Below are 12362 nucleotides of genomic sequence, written 5' to 3'. Positions count from 1 at the left end.
AACCCGCGTCCCCTGCATCGGCAGGCGGACTCTCAACCACTGCGCCACCAGGGAAGCCCGCTTGATGCATTTTAAAGTCAACATGTATTACTTTTTAATTTTTATATTTATAATCAGAAAAGAGAAGAAGGATGTCTCATTTTGAGGGGGAGAAGCCATACAGTTCATTGCTGACTCACTAGAAGAAAACGCAACAAAAACATTTGGGGTGGTAGGATGAGGGTGACTGTGACTTTTATTTCTTAATCATTTCCCACTTTTCTAAAAGTGTCTACAATAAATATATTACTTTTATTTTTATTTTAATTAAAAATACAAGGTACACTTTGCTGCACCTCGCGTGTTGCCCTCAGAGAGGTTACTGGAGCGCAGAGCTGCTCCCCACTCCACGGCCCGAGAGCTCGGATTGTGGGCGCCAGTATGGATGTGGATCTGACCCTCTCCCTTCTGCGGATGGACACATTATTATTGCCAGGTGTTTTTCTACTGCAAACAATGCTGTAAGGATAATCCCTGTACGTCCACCATTTTTGACCCACGTGAGATACATTTATAGTTGTGGAGTCACAGGTCAAAGGGCAAATTTGAAAGAAAACTCCCAACTGCCCTCCCCAGCGTGGGTCCCGGTTTACACTCTCACCCGCAGAAATTGTATTGGGCGGTTCTTTACTCATGCCTCCTTGTCCAGTTGAGGCTCAATATACAGCAGGTGCCCGACAGGCAAGCTAGCCAATGAACAGCACCAATGAAAATACCGCATTATAGCGGGTTATGTTTTTGTTTGGTTTTGAAAAATTTATTTATTTTATTTTTTTTTTATTTTTGGCTGCATTGGGTCCCCGCTGCTGCGCGCCAGCCCTCTCCAGCTGCGGCGAGCGGGGGCCGCTCCTCGCTGCGGTGCGCAGGCCTCTCATTGCGGTGGCCTCTCCCGTTGCCGAGCACGGGCTCTAGGCGCGTGGGCTCAGTAGTTGTGGCTCGCGGGCCCTAGAGCGCAGGCTCAGTAGTTGTGGCGCACAGGTTTAGTTGCTCCGCGGCATGTGGGACCTTCCCGGACCAGGGCTCGAACCCGTGTCCGCTGCATTGGCAGGCGGATTCTTAACCACTACGCCACCAGGGAAGCCCCAACGGGTTATGTTTTTAAAAGGAAAGAAATGAAAATGTAAGGCAAGACGAAAGGTAAAACAGAGTAAAGGAGGAAAAAAAAAAAAAGACAGTGATAGGAGGACAGCTGCATGGAAAAGAGAAATGGAAATGGAGACACTGGGGCCCACTTGCCAAAACAGACAGGGGTCTGCAGGTAAAAGGGGTTCTAGAGACTGATCAGGAGATCGACAAGCCGAGCCACCCCGAGCAAGACAACAATGCAGTCACGGCCCGTCCGGGACCTTTCAGAACAGGGTCTCCCAAGGGGGTACTCATCCCTTACACGGTTTCTGTTTATTTTTAATCCAAGAAAAATAAGCAACTTTAGCTTTTGTTTCTACACAGAATGACCATGGGTGGGCCTGGACCAGGCCTGCAAAGCCAGCCAGTCACCAGTCACCGCAGGTGACCACGGAGCTCCGGATGTCCTGCACACACACACTCACTCATACTCCAGCAGACTGGGAGCAAGTGCAGACAAGGATTTACACACGATGTGGAGTACACGGGACCAAAGCAAAGCTCACAAAATGGACAGTTGCTTAACAAGATCCGGGCAAGGAAATCCCAGAATGAAGAGCACAGACGCCAACGAAGGCCAGAGCTGCTGCCTCAACCAGCATCGGGGGAAAATCAGTAAGGATGGAGTCAGGGCTGAGGGATTGGCCAAAGTGATTCAAAACAAAGAAAACTATGTGAAACACAGACGTCCAGCCACTGTCGGTAATGAGGAATCCCAGCAAAAGGGTATTTTGTGCCTTGAGAAAGTATATAAAGTATGTGCTAGAGATAATAGGAAGGGATAACTATTAGCAAGACATTTTAAAATAATGGTTATTCCATTTTTACTTCTTTAAAATTGTTTTTCTTTGTTTTATAATATATGTATTAGAAAAACAGTACGTGTATATAATTTTTGAATGAATGGAGATACAAATTTTTAAAAAACTTTTTTCCTAATAGGGTCCACAATCAAAAAAGTTTAAAGAGCTCTGTTTAGAACAGCCTTGAAAAGGTGGCCACACCTTCGCGGTCCCTTTGCACCATAGACGCTTGGGTGTCCCCCCTCAGGGTCTACTTCCCCCCAGGCACTGAGCAGTCAGGGCGAGCACTTTTGGGGGAGGAGGGCAGGGTGCTATCCCGCCCCTCCCCTCCCCCCATCAGAGCATCTCCTACGACCAGCCCCACTCTTCACAGGAGGAAACCCCAGCTCAGAGAGGTCCTGCCCAGAATAGCACCGTGAGGAGGTAAGCAAGCTGGGATTCAGAAATGGGACTTCTCCAAAGAGCCTTCTTTTAAACCCAAGCGCCCCAGGGGTCAAGCTGTTGACAAATGGATGTCGGGGAACCCTAAGACTGTTCTCTAATTCTCACGACGGGTCTTCATGGCTTTGATTTTTCAGTTAACTAGTAGTCTCTAATTTTTAACCTTTTATGATGGAAAATAAAAGCGTATACAAAAGGAGAGGAAATAATATCATTACACCCTTCACCTACCTTAAACAATTAACAACTCCTCTGGCCAATCCTGTTTCCTCTTTCGCCCCACCCGCTCCACTGGTTTATTATGAAGGAAATCCCAGATCTTATCTGTAAACATCTGTAACTTTTACCCAAGCATTTTGGTGAGTATCTCTAAAAGTTAAGGACCCTTTAAAAAAACAAAACCACAATAATATCATCACACCCAAACATGTAATTCCTTAAGACCATCAACAGTCAGTGCTCTAACTTCCCCAATTTTCTTTAATTTTTTTTTTTTACATCTAACTAATTTTTACATGGTTTTTTTTTCTGATTGTGGTAACAAAAGTAGAAAGAAAGAAATTAAGATCACTTTTAATCCCACCTTCCAAAGATAAGTACTGGTAACTGCTTGTTTTCTTTGGTCTTTTAAAATTAACGTAGATAAAATATTATATATTTTCTCCACAAATTGGATCATAATGTAAATAGTTTTGTACTCCGTTTTTTAAATACTTTGCATTCTTCGTATTTGCCCATGTCATAGAAATATTTGTAAAAATTGAATGGCCTGATAATATTTCATTGCACACATGTACATAATCTCAAGCCCCACTGGGCTCTTAAACTGTGCCCTTCCCCTTTTTTTGCCAATATGAAAATCCTCGTAATAAATATATTTGGATCTATCTCCATGTCCTTAAGATATATTTCTAGAAGGGGAATACCTGGGTCAAAGGAGAGGGTTTGTGTTTTTTTTAAGTTTCTTAAGTTATCTAAGGAGTGAACTCAGACCAAGTGCTGGTGTCTTGGTCCTCAGAGATGTGGAGACCTCTCCTGGAGGACACAGCCAGGGATGGTGTAGAGGGTGGGGAGGAACACAGAGAACTAGAGCTACATTACACAGTGGAAAGAAATAAAGTGGAGAGAAGATGCTGGCCCGGCTGACATGCCTGTGAGCGGAGGAAGGCACCACCAGCCTCCTTTTGACTTTGGACCCTTCCAGCAAACTGCTTCTCTCTCTTTCCACCTGTCCTCTGGTCTCAGGAGCCCCCCTGGCCTTTTCCCCTGGAATCCCAGCTCCTGGCCATCTGGCCTCCCGCCCCAGCCCCCGCTCCCCAGGAAAAGCCCCTTCCTCACCACTCCCCGCAGGACCACTCACAGATTCAGCACACTTACTGCCTTCAGAGGCACCTGCTCTTTTGGATCTGTTTGTGCAACCAGATAATAATCTACGGGCAAATCAACCTAAAAACTGGACCACCGTTAATGAGCCCACATGTCGCATGTTAATCATGAAGATACAATAGGAAATTCTCTTAAATGTTAACATCAAGATAACATTAAGTCTGGGACTAGTTTTCTCCTGAACTAACCTAGTAATCCTATCCCCCGTCACAAAAAAAAACGGTTTTTGTTTTGTTTCCATTGGTGAAGCCCAATTGGTTCCTGGTAATCATACACATTTCCAAATAATTTGTAAACTATTAAAATCATTCTAGACCTTGATATCAAAATCTGAAGGAGAAAAAAAAAAAAACCCTAAAGAAGGAGAAAAACTGCAGCAACATTGCCCGTGACGTAAGACGCTTAAACTGGTTGTCTGAAGGAGAAGCAGGAAACGGGGAGGGAGAGGGTGAGATAATTACTTGCTACGTTCAAATCTGCTCGCCTAAACTGAAATATTAGTTAAAAGAGGGAAAAACACTCAATTATTAAGCAATTATTTTTCCTGCCACAACAAACAAACAAACAAAAACCTAAACGGGGGGCTTCCCTGGTGGCGCAGTGGTTGAGAGTCCGCCTGCCGATGCAGGGGGCACGAGTTCGTGCCCCGGTCCGGGAGGATCCCGCATGCCGCGGAGCGGCTGGGCCCGTGAGCCATGGCCGCTGGGCCTGCACGTCCGGAGCCTGTGCTCCGCAACGGGAGAGGCCGCAGCAGTGAGAGGCCCGCGTACCGCAAAAAAAAAAAAACAACCTAACGGGGACACCTTGTAATAATATCTTCCTCAATTGTTTTTTTTAATGGCAGAACAAATACTTATAGGCCTATCTCTCTCATGAACGTAGATGCCAAAATTCTAAACAAAGATATTGGCAAATCAAATCCAATGACGCATAAAAAGAATACATCATGACTAAGTCAGGTTTATTCCAGTTATACAACAAATATTTAAGGATTAACGTTCAAAAATCAATCAGTATAATTCAGAAAAAAGGAAATTAATCAGTCAATCATCTCAGCAGATATTTAAACAAGAATGCCCACTGTCACCAGGTCAACATGATCCTATATGTCCTAGGCAGTGAAAAAGGCAAGAACAAGATATAAAATGTATAAAGTTTAGCAGCAAATAAATAAAATTGCCATTATTCATAGGCAACATAATTATATGTGTAAAAAAGCCAAAAGAATCTAAAATAAACTATTTGAATTAAATATAAATAGTCAGTTTGGCAAGGTCAATGATTTCAGGGTCACTATACAAAAATTAACTACCTTTCTCTATACTTGTGAAGTATAATAAAGCATACATCTGGTCCCTGACCCTAGTTCCTGGCACGGAGCTTCAAAAAACCTTGGATTTCCTGAGTGACAGGAGTGTCTTTGTGACGTTAATAAGATGACTCTCGGGAATTCCCTGGTGGTCCAGCGGTTAGGACCCCCTGCCCTCACTGCTGAGGGCCCGGATTCGCTCCCTGGTCGGAGAACTAAGATCCCACAAGTTTCGGGGAGCAGCCAAAAAATAATAATAATAATAATTTTGATGACTCGAGGTGGGACCCTAGAGAGAGACTGGAGATGGTCACCAGTTACACTAAAGAGGGCACAAAAGGCCCTACCTCCAAGGAAGGCCAATGACTTAATCAAGCATGCTAAGGAAGTCCTGATGATAAAAACTCTGGATCCCAAAGCTCAGTGGAGCGTCCAGGTTGGTGAACACACCGATGTACCAGGAGGGTGACACACTCTGGCTCCAGAGGGAGAGGGCATGGAAGCTCCCTGTCCCTCAGACAGACCCCATCCTAGGTACATTCTTTAAAATAAAACTGTAATCGTTAAGTGTAGCACTTTCCTGAGTTCTGTGAGCCATTCTAGCGAATTATCAAACCTGAGGGGGAGTCATGAAAACCCGAGTGTATAGCCAGTTGGTCAGATGTACACAGGTGGAGGGGACCCCACTTGAGGCTGGCATCTGAGGTGAGAGCCGTCTCTGGAGGACTGAGCCCTTATACCCATGGGGACTGATGCTAATGCCAGGTGGTTGGCACCAGAACTGAACTGCAATACACCCTGGTTGGAACAATCTGTAACAAACAAATGAAAAATAAAATTTTAAAGACACTGCTTAAAATCACCAAATGCCTAGCAATAAATCAAGAAAAGAAGTGTAAGACTTCTATACAGAAAATGACTATATTATTGAAAGAAATTAAGAGAGCATGAACTAATGGAGGGGTAACCATGTTTGTAGATTGGAAGATTCATTACTATAAAGATGTCAAGTCTTCAAGTTATCTATAGAGTCAATGCAATTCCATAAAATTCCCAGGCAAAAAAGGTTAAGAATAGTCAAGACAATCTCGAAGAACAAAGAACAAAGTATTGAACATTATCAAGTACCAAAGCTTACTGTAAAAGTACTGCAATTATGTCAATGCAGTATTGGAACAAGGAAAAATAAAGAGACCAATGGAAGAGGGTCCAGACCTACATATATACCATGGTTCAGTGAAGAAAGGACAGTCCTTTCAATGAGTTCTACTGAACTAGTTGGACATCCATATGGATTTTTAAAAAAAAGAATCTTGACCTGTAACACATCAAAAACAAAAATAAATTCCGGAAGGATTATAGATCGCTAAGGTAAACAATACAGCTTCCAGAAGATAACACAGGATTCTAGCTTCGTGACTTTCGTATAGGCAAAGAATCTTAAACGGGGAATCAAAAGCACTAACCACCACAATGGATGATAAGCATATGAGAATGTGCTCAGCATCATTAGTCACTAGGGAAATCTATATTAAAATCACAATGAGATACTACCACACACCTACCTGATGGGTTAACTAAAATAAAATAAATAAAGAGCCAACAATACGAGAGTTGTGAGCATAGGAGTGGAAACAGATACAAGCACTTTGGAAAACTGTCTCCTCTATGCCTATACAATGGCCTAGCATTTCTACTCCCAGGCATATTCCCAACAGAACTGGCTACATATAGTCACCAGAAGACACGCCAAGAGTGTTCTTAGTGGCATTATTTGTAAGACTCTCAAAGTGGAAACAATCCAAACGTCCACCAACAGTACCATGGTGGTGTGTTTCTATCATGGAATACTATACAGCAATGAAAAGAGAATGAACTACAGCTACAAGTAACAGAAAAAATTGACCCATGATGATTTGGGGGGCAGGGGCAGTAACTGGGAGGGTGTGCGGGGGGCTTCTAGGATATTGATAATGTTCTATTTCTTGAGCTAAGAGGTATTTACAGAAGGGTGTTCCTTTGCGAAAAACTAGCAAGCTGAATACTTATGATTTAAGCACTTTGCTTCAACAGAAAGTTTACTTGAAAACAAATCTAGGAGCTTCCCTGCTGGCACAGTGGTTAAGAATCCGCCTGCCAATGCAGTGGACACAGGTTCGAGCCCTGGTCCGGGAAGGTCCCACATGCCCCCGGAGCAACTAAGCTCATGTGCCACAACTACTGAGCCTGCGCTCTAGAGCCCACGAGCCACAACTACTGAGCCCGCGTGCCACAACTACTGAAATCCGTGCACCTAGAGCCCGTGCTCTGCAACACGAGAAGCCACCGCAATGAGAAGCCCGCGCACCGCAATGAAGAGTAGCCACCGCTCGCCGCGACTAGAGGAAGCCCATGTGCAGCAACGAAGACCCAATGCAGCCAAAAATAAGTAAATAAAATAAATAAATTTTAAAAAATAAAAAATAGAACAAATCTAGGTGGTTGCCGAAAGTGAGAGGTTGGGCAAAACAGGTGAAGGTGGTCAAAAGGTACAAATTTCCAGTTATAAGTCCTTAAAATTGGGGGGAGGGAGGGAGGAGGGGGGGAAAGGGGAGCACTATAGTAAACAGTTAATAAATAATATGTATTGTCTATTTGAAAGTTGCTAAGAGAGTAGACCTTAAAAGTTCTCATCACAAGAAAAAAATTTGTGTAACTATGTGGGGTGATGGATGTTAACTAGACTTATCACAATGACCGCTTCACAACATATACATAACAGCAAGTCATTTTGTTTCATACCTGAAACTGATATAATGTAATCTGTCAATTATATCTAAATTTTTTAAAATGTAGAACTGACAGTAAATTTTCTAGCCTGGGGTTACTGGAATATCCCAATCTTCTGGTCTCTTTCTCAATACCTACAACCCCCCTTAGAAGTGACACAGAACAGCAGTCAAGGGCTTGGCCCGTGGAGGGGAGCAGTCTGGGGTGGCCACTTAGCTGTCATGTGGCTGAGAAAGAAAGACTCTCAGCCTCTCTGAGCCTCAGTTCCCTGTCTACGGCGCTTGGAGGATTAATTCAGTATTCAACAGAGGCTAACCATTCCTGAAGGCACTTCTTCCTTCTTTAACGACCCCTGCTCTACTCTCTTCCAGAGCTTGGGTCTGGGGCATTTCTGGGGAGACTGGGCCTCTTGGGGAGCCTCAGTCCCTTGGATCCCCCTCTTCCTGCTGCTTTTCTATCACAGCCTTTTGCCTCCCTAACTGGGGCACCAGGGAGGACAGGTGACGGGTGGATCCTGAGATGAAAGAACCCACATAGGGGCGCAGCTGGTAAATGTGGCCACGCTCCTTTCCCAGACATCTCCCCAGAGCAGCGCCCCCCAGACTGTGCTTCTGCAGTGAGACCACAAAGGCGCTGGCCATCAGGACGGCTGCCTGAACTTTTCCCAAATGTGCGGGAAACAAATAACTGAATGAGGAGAATCTCCTCCGTTTTAAGTTACTTTTCTGGACATTTTTTTTCTTAAGCTCTGGCTTCTGTTACCCTTAACATACACGCTAGGGTCCAGATAAGATGCCATCTGAATTAGCGTGCAATTATATAGCAGGCTCTTTTGACCTCAATGTATTCATAATTCCAAGAAAGACACCACACCCAGACAGTGGGGCAGCTGCCACCCAAGCCAGTATGTAAGAACCACCGTGGCCCAAGTGGGTGTCAACGCCAACGGGGGTATCTTTTGGATAGTAATAACAGTAATTTTTAAAACAGCTGACATTTATTGCACGACAACATGGTGCCAGGCACTGAGCTGAGCCCTGTACGTGCCCTACCTCATTCTGTCCTCCCCACAACCTCCGGGTTGGGTGCTGTCATTCATGTGGATGACCAACTCACCAGCCACCAAAGAGAAATTTCTCTGAGCCCGAAAGTCAGTCACTATTTTGAGCCTTTTACAAAATAAATTCTACTGCACAAGCGTTTGCTCCCTTTTTAAACTTACTCTCGAGTAAGTTTGATGAGAGATGGACGTACATTTAAAGCAGGACTCTAGGTGACTGTGCATATGTGCGTGTGTGCGTGTGAGAGAGAGGAGAGGGAGTGCCTGCCTGGAGTGGATAAATGTGTGTGTCTGTCTGCCGGTGGGTGTGGGTAAGAGTGTGTAAAAGGATGCCTGAGTGTGTGTGGGATTGAGCCTGCCTGTGTGTGAGTGGGTAGGTGGGTGCATATGTGTGCATGTATGTGTGTGAGTGTGTGGACGTGGGTGTCTGTGGGTGTGGATGTAGGTGTGGGGTCGTGTGTGTGCGTGTGTGGATGTGGGTGTTTGTGGGTGTGGATGTAGGTGTGGGGTCATGTGTGTGCATGTGTGGACGTGGGTGTGTGTGGGTGTGGATGTAGGTGTGGGGTCGTGTGTGTGCGTGTGTGGACGTGGGTGTTTGTGGGTGTGGATGTAGGTGTGGGGTCGTGTGTGTGCGTGTGTGGATGTGGGTGTTTGTGGGTGTGGATGTAAGTGTGGGGGTCGTGTGTGTGAGTGTGTGGACGTGGGTGTGTGTGGGTGTGGATGTAGGTGTGGGAGTGAGCCTGCCTGGGGCGGGGCAGGGGGTGGTGGGGGGAGGCTTCCTTCCAACCAAGGCTCCTGGCTGCCAGCTGGCCAGAGACCAGGCGTTCCAGAGAGCCCGGCAAAACCAGTCTTTCGAGAACCCTGCCCAGGTCACAGTAAATAGGCCCTGCAGCAGGGAAGAGACTCTGGCTGTAACCTCTGGGGAATGCTCTAGCAATCCCAGGTCTAACCCCCAACGAAACAGGCTGGCTGCCACACACCCCAGCCCTCTGGGCTCACCTTGTCAGCCACAGAACGCAGCCCAGCCCTCAGTCTGTGGAAATCCTCCTAGATGCTCCTCCTAAGAATCCCAGGGATAAAAACGGATTTCACTTCTTATCAGAGGAGAAATCTGAAGAACCGATCTAAACTGTGTTCCAAAAAGCAGAGCACAAAATTGTACGTAGACAGTGATTTCAATGTGAAAACACGTAAGGGCAGCTAATGAGAGAGAGCATGGCTGTAAAAATGAAAATGATTTTGAGGCTGTTGTCTTGTTACAAGATTTTTTAAACTTTAAAAAAAAAGATTAAATTTCTAAAAAGTTATCAAAGTAAATTAAAATATTAAAAGTGCTTCTTTCTAAGTCACAGGTTTCTGGATTGTTTGGTTTTGATTTTTGCCTGTTTTCAAAGGTTCTGATAATGATATGTAGGTCTTTTTAATTAACATTAAGGAAAAGAAATTCCATAATAAATGGAACAGGAATAGAGTAAGTAGTCCAGAATCCAGTCTATGAAATGAGCCATGAGTCCTTTCTGTAGCCACAAAGCCTTTTACAGCTGGATGTCCTGGGACGCTCAGGTGTGATGAGAGGGGTAACCCGAGGTTCAGGACAGGAGAGCACCCTGTCATAGGGCAGCTGTGCGCAATGGCAGATGGAGGGGCTCGGAGAACAAGGAGAGAGGACTGGATCAAACGGCAGCAACAGCACCAGGAAGCTGCTCCCCGTCCTCTTAGCTGAGGGCCACCTTGGGCACCTCTACGAAATCCCATAACCCTCACATCCTCCTGGCAAGTTCTGCTGAGAAGCTCAAAACTCCCTAAGGCCAAAGGAAGGCAGAAAGAGAGGCAGTCCTAGGACAGGCAAGGCAAGCTGTCCCTCCCTGCAGGATGGGCTGAAGGAACCAGGGGGAGTCCGCTAAAATCAATCACCAAGTCAGCGACAGAAGGGTCCAGCCCACCCTCCCCCTCTAGGCACACTCCCCTCTTAGAGGGTGTCTGATAAACAGGCTTGCGGCCCCTGCCCTCGAGGAGACAGACTGGCAGGAAGACGTCATGCGAGGCACCACTCCTTTCCCTCAAGGATATCCTAGCTGTTCAGTTACCTGGCTCATCAGCGTGACAGCACTACCTCGGGAGACGGGCACACAGCGGCGGCACCTCCCAGCCCCTCTGGAAAGGGCTGAGAGGCGGTCACGATATGCAGAAGCAGTTTCCCCCAAAGTTGGCACCAAGGACTGAGAAGCTCATTTCTCACCCTGTGGTCTCGTCCAAGTGCTCCCAGAACAAGAGGCGCAGACATGAAAAGTGCTGTGCCTATTCCCCCTCGGAGATCCAGCTGAAATGTCAGATTTCTACTGACAAGACAAGCAAGGCGCCGGCTTCCGGAGGGTCCCCTGCCCCTTATCCACTTCTCCTGCAGGACACAGGAGAAGTGTGGTTTTGTGTTTCTGTGCACTGTTTTCAATATTAAACATCTGTCCAGTACCTCCTGCCCTGACCAGAGGAGTCCAGGAAAACTCTAGAGCTGGTCTTTTGAATTAGAAATACAAGACTTTTGACAAGTAAAGATCTAAGAAGCTCTTATTAGGGCCTGGCCATAAGGCAGAGCCTTCCAGTACACAAATAAGAGCTTTAGGAAGAGATCTGTAAATAGAAGATGGGCGAGGTGCTCTCAGCTCTGGCTCCTCTATGGAAGCTGGCCCACGGGCTGCACATGCACCACACTGAACAGAAAGTGAGCAGAATTCTGGCCAGTGTTTTGTCAGTTGCCCCGCTGGCATCTCTGCCCCGGCAGGCAGCTCCTGTCACTTGCTCAGATATACTTGCCCCCGGGGAAGCTTCTCGAGATCAGATCACCAGCTCAGTTCAAGAGTGTTTCCAGGTGGAGCTGTCTGAGATCAGGCGTAGAGCTGCCTTCGCTCTCCACTCTGGAGGCCGCCCTCTCCCAGAACCTCGTGACCACTGTCCCATCCCACAGCTGGGCTCAGCACTCGCCCTGTGCGACCTCCCCAGGAGGCTCCCCAGACCAGGCCTGCATGGCTCTTTCTCATCTCGCCAGGGAGCCGCTTGGGCCAGGCTTCTCCAGGCCTCACACGCTCTGCCTGCTCTCAGTCGGCTCCCAAACCTTTCAGCCGGGTCCCGCCTCACTCCCGAGCCCCACGTGGCACTTCCCCTGCACACCTGCCTGGATGGACTGCACCCTCGTGCTGCTTGGGGTGGTCCGGGGCCAGCAGCACGGGCATCATCTGAGAGCTTGTCAGAAAGGCAGACCCTTGGGCCGCACCCCAAACCCACTGAGTTCCCATCTGCGTTTGAACAGAATACCTAGGCAGTCGGACATTCGTTGAAGCGCCAGATGCTCCGGGGCACACAATGCTGGGCACAGAAGTCTGATAGGGTCGCACCGTTATTATTTAGCACCACCCCTCCCTCTGCCCTCACCAAA

General features: G+C 46.7%; 1 protein-coding gene across 1 annotated transcript in view; it reads right to left on the bottom strand.

The window, feature by feature from the left end:
- CNNM4 (cyclin and CBS domain divalent metal cation transport mediator 4) overlaps nucleotides 1-12362 on the bottom strand; it is a 34472-nt gene that overhangs the window by 16235 nt on the left and 5875 nt on the right. The window lies entirely within an intron of this gene.

Source organism: Physeter macrocephalus, chromosome 12 (genome assembly GCF_002837175.3).
Source record: "Physeter macrocephalus isolate SW-GA chromosome 12, ASM283717v5, whole genome shotgun sequence".
Taxonomy (NCBI): domain Eukaryota; kingdom Metazoa; phylum Chordata; class Mammalia; order Artiodactyla; family Physeteridae; genus Physeter; species Physeter macrocephalus.
This window is presented reverse-complemented; position numbering and strand designations above follow the sequence as displayed.